Source organism: Malaclemys terrapin, chromosome 13 (assembly GCF_027887155.1).
Source record: "Malaclemys terrapin pileata isolate rMalTer1 chromosome 13, rMalTer1.hap1, whole genome shotgun sequence".
NCBI lineage: Eukaryota > Metazoa > Chordata > Testudines > Emydidae > Malaclemys > Malaclemys terrapin.
Genome location: NC_071517.1, coordinates 9,339,192 through 9,344,441, shown reverse-complemented (window position 1 = coordinate 9,344,441; position 5,250 = coordinate 9,339,192).

Genomic DNA, 5,250 nt, shown 5'->3' with positions numbered 1-5,250 from the left:
TAACTTTAAGATTTGAACTCCAGTGGCCAGTTGCTGACTTCTGTCCTATGAAATTTTCAGTTGAGTCTTCACAAATAGCAATGTTACTCCTGGTGCTCAATCTAGGTTTTAGGCTTTCGGGGTAAATTCATGCTGATCTCTGGTTTGGGTTTTGATGATTTTATCCATTTTTGTTTCACGTCTTTGTGACAGTGCCCTACGTTTAGTCGACGTGAACAGGGCCAGCTCCAGGGTTTTGGCCGCCCCAAGCAGCCCAAAAAAAAAAAAAAAAAAAGCCGCGATCACAATTGCGGCGGCAATTCAGCGGGAGGTCCTTCGCTCTGAGCGGGAGTGAGAGACCGTCCGCCGAATTGCCGCCAAACAGCTGGACGTGCCGCCCCTCTCCCAAGTGACCGCCCAAAGCACTGCTTGGTAAGCTGGTGCCTGGAGCCGGCCCTGGGCGTGAATGTACTGAACCGATGACTGAAGAGAGGACTGCCTTGATATTACATTGTGGGGTATTCTGAATATATCTGTCATACAGATTTTATGTGGCTCTGGGAAAAACAAAGGGGTGTTCCAAAGCCCACTGGAATCAGCAGGATACTTCAGTGACCTGGGCTTTGGATCAAGCCCTTACACACTGGAATTTACCAGTTTAGGATTGTTGCAGTTCTCAGGGCCAACAGGTCTATGACCTTCAAGGGATTTCAAGGCCTTGCCCCATGGACTAGGTGATTTCAAATGCTATGCTGTTAAAAAGAAAAAAAAAAAACAAGAACTAAATTAGCCCATATTGTGGAAGCCTTGGCGTGGCCAAAAGGAGATTCTGATGCTCAGCTGAAACCGTCAACTTTCACATGATTATTTTATAGCACTCGTAATGTTCACAGCAGACTAATGCAAGCAAGGACTCATTTCTTTTACATTCAAGAAGCTGTTTATGTTGGCAGAAAATGTCTCTCTTCAAAGCCTATTAATGGTGAATTACAAAATAAGACAAAACAGTAAGTTACTTAAACTGGTAATCAAACCTGTTTACCTTGATGAAAGGAATGGTTAAGGGCAATGAAGGATGTAGCAACACATGAGAGTCTACTACAGTGAGTCCAATCCTTCAAACACTTACTCTTACACTATGAGTAGACAAAATTCAGGATCATTTAGATGGGGATGAATACTCATGGAAGACCACTTTTTTTTACCAATTGTACTTAGTAAGGTTAAAACTGATCACATTGTCTGACGAGATAAATCCGTGTCAAGCACAATGGCATAGGCAAAGATTCTGTGCAAATAAGTAACATCAAAATATTTGGTTAGTCTTGCTAGCCATAGGCTGGCAGCCTTATACTTGCTAGCCATAGGCTGGTAGTTTTGGAATAGGGTTTTGCAGGAATTGTAACATGGCAGGGATATTTTGTGCATATAGATCAATATTTTGATAATTGTCTGAAATGAATTTAAATCAACAGGAAAGCATTGTGATGAACTGCAGTCACATTTGAAATTTCAGAGAGTAAAGCCAGAGGGATCCCTGTGAGCATCTATTCCGACCTGCAGCATAACACAGGTCAGAGCGTTTCACTCAGTCATTCCCGCATGAAATGCATAACTCCTGTTCTGAAATGCACAGCTCAGCACATCACTGACTCTAAAAGCCCATTAGCCAATGCAGTGCTGTGCATTTGTTGCTGTTCATTACCTAGACGGTGACCCAAGAAGTTTAGTTATTTGGGGTCATTTTTGGCCTGGTAGCCAACTCTTTTTTTCATACGATCACTACACCAAATCCTGAGAGGTGTTCAGGACATACAATCCCAGTGAATCCAGCAGAGGCTGCAGGGGGTCAGGACCTTAAGGATTTGGCTCCAGCTTTTTGTAGCAAATTTACAGTGGGCTTAATCTGGAAGCCCTGACTCAGTTTCTATTGAAGTCAATGGCGGAGGTGGGGAGTTTGCCTAAATAAGGGTTGAGTCAATGCTGAATCAGTGTTTATGGACTTGACCCAATACACACAAATGTCTTAAAATAATTGCTTTGACTGTTTGTATATGTTTTCCACACCACTGGGGAGACCTGAAAAATTCCCATCCTCTGGAAAGATCAAAGAATGCAGGGCTCATCCTTGTTCTCCAGCTCCAAGGGCACCATGCAGCAAAATCACAGAGACGGCTCACTTCCCGGGCTGAGAACCCCAACCCAGGGATGTCAGGCAGTGAAATCACAGATGTCCTTTGATGTATTTCATTGCACACAGTTCATGTGTGCAATGAAATAGGATTGCTCACATTCTTTTGTTCCCAAGAATTAAAGCCAATGTCTTCATGCTCTCAACATGAGTATGATACCTGTTCAGGGAAGAAACCCTTAGATTTAGACTAGTCATATGCCACTGTCACTTTAAAATACCTATGGTGTCTGGTTATCATCCCAGAGAGAAGATATCAGCATAGGATCAAACAAATGACAACTACATAACTGCAAAGGACAGAGCTTTGGTGTGAAGACTTGGGGTAGGGCTATGGATGTGGGCCCAATCCACTCCAACATACCCAGGCAAAACTCCCACAGAGCGCTCATCTCTTCTAATCGTGTGGGAAAATTGCAGCAGCAACAGGACTTATTGTTCATATTCCTGTCTCATTACTTTCCTATCTGTGACATCTTGCCCTAGCTTGAACAGCCTCCGGCAGGCCAATTACACTCATCCAATGGAGACAGTTCCTAATTGCTTGAACGGCGTGAAAAGATCCAGAGACAGAACACCATTTAAAGAGTTGGTTTTCTTCACAAGATCCCCAAATATGCTGAGTGCGTTTCAAAATCCCACCCCTCAATCTGGTGTCCTATCTGCTGGGCCATGCTGTCCCCCTAGAGCCTTTCAACATAGACCCCTTCAGCGAACGTTTGACCAAAATGATGAACCCTGCCCTGTGCGCTAAAACAGAACAAACTCAGGCTCTAAATTGAGGGAGCAAACTTCACAGCTGGGTACCCTCCGCCAAAAATGCTTAGCTGTAGTCCTCAAAAAGGCATGTTTTCATGATGTAGCCTGAACCTCAACAATCATCTACCAGGCAGCAAGATCCCCTCTAGCTCCCCTGAAGAGATCACAACCATTTCCCCTTCCCTACCACACGCTTAACAAAAAGGTTGCTCTCTACCAATGTATAATCCTTCCACCAGCCACTACAATACCATTCATACCAAGAGAAAGACATCTAACAAACATAACCCTTTAAAATAAAACAAAGCTAGACACGGGCATAACACATACAGCACGTTAATGCAATGAAAGCAACAGATCAACAGAAGATTTCACAAAGAAATGTATATATGATGTTTATTTATCTCTTCATTTAGGTATTGGATCTCCCATTAGTCTTTAAGGCATTTTATCGCCTCATTAATTCTAAGGGTATAAGCTGTTTTGCATTAGATGGGTCATTAAACATCTATCTGTCAACTGCTGATAAACTGTGGGAAATGTTAATACCAGGTAGGCATCACTGGAATGCAGATAGAGCCACACAAGGGGGCTAAGGTGAGATCAATGGCTGCAGTGTTGGATGAGACAGTGGGAATTCTGTCTACAGTGGATTCCACTGTTGCTACTAGGAGTGGAGCTGGAGTTATTTGCAGCTAAAGGTAATACTGTTGCCACTGGAGATGGGCCTGAATTCCCTCCTGGCTGACCAGCCTCAATCCTGGGAGGGCATTTGCAATTTGCCCCTGGATTGAGAGCTGACTTTTGCAAAGAGCAAAAGACCAAAGCAAACCCCAGGCATTTGGTGGTGCTAGAAATCCAGATGCAAAACTGGCAGTTTGGACTCATCCGTAAGTACCAGGGCAGAAGAACTGGGGCGTGATTTTTAACACCATGACACAATGGAAAAGGTTTGATCACCATTCTGCCATTTAACAGCTCAGATGTTGCCCATTATTGTCTGAGTCCAGTAGTTCATGCCCTTGTCAATTCAAGATTAGATAATGGTTGCAGGAACCAAGCCACACTCATTGTTAGCCCATGTAATCATTTGATCTGATCTCTACCCTCACCCCTCTTCCTTCCTATTGTTTGCATGTATCTTGCATCATGTCTTAAATTAGACTGCAAACTCTCCAAGCAGGGACCGTCTGCTCTCTGTTTTTGTACTGCCTAGCACAATGGGGCCCCAATCCTGATGAGGCCTTTGGGTGCTACTGCAATATAAATATTGAATAATGCCCAATCTTATGGTGCCAGAGGTTGCTCCTGGGGTAGAACCAGCGGTGCCACTCTGTGTCTGAAGGAATTTTCAGCATGCTGTAGCCTAGTGCCACCTGGAGTTGCACGCATTTCAACTTTGTCTCTTACTCATCTCCACCGGTCTGCACTGGCTCTGACACTAGTCTCAGGTAATTACTCCTCCGCCAGGCACAGCATTGCATCAGCTGCGTCTCACTTATCTTTACAACCTTTTGACACGCGCTGTTCTGTGTCATGTTTGTGGAACTCCCCTCAGCGATCTGGCTTTGTGATACTAACACAATTTCAGCTTTTTACGCTTTAACCTCAAGTATTATTTGTTTCGCTCTTGGCGCTTCCTCCAGGTCTGAGCTGGAAAGGGTCCTGCGCTTATGAGCATATCTGTGCCCAGAGACTCCAAGGGCTGAAATCCCGAGACTGTGAGATCACTGACACCTCCTGGTGGGGTGTCAGAGGAAAGAACAGAGCCTAAAAAATCTACTTGTCCATTAAGTTTGTTATTTATCGAAAAACCTAACAAAAAGCCTATGATTATGCTGCTAAATACGAACTGCCACAGGCATGATGTGCACTGCGCTGCCATGGCATCTTCTAAAACATGAACCACCCCAGGGGCATCACAGAGATTAACAGCCAGCGTCTCCACCAGCTGTATGCTGGAAGGTCGCACTGATGGCAGCCAAGCAGATTCACACAGTGCCTCACAACTGAGCCCTAAGGGAGGTAGAACAGAGGGAGGGACAAAGATCATGCAAAGGATCAGAGTTCCTTTAGCTTCATCATGTTTCAATGGTCCCTATAACACCGTTCATCCCAACGCATTTCACAACTAGAGACATACAGCGCCACCAGAAGAGAGCATGGCACAGTGCTGCACTATGGGAGGGGGTGGGAAAGGTGGGGTAAAGAGACTGGGGCTTTAATGCTCACCATACAAACAAGGCCTCAGGCCTGACTCTCCTCCGCCTTATACTCTGTGCCGTAATTCACGCCTGCCCAAAGACTTTCTGATCTGGCGG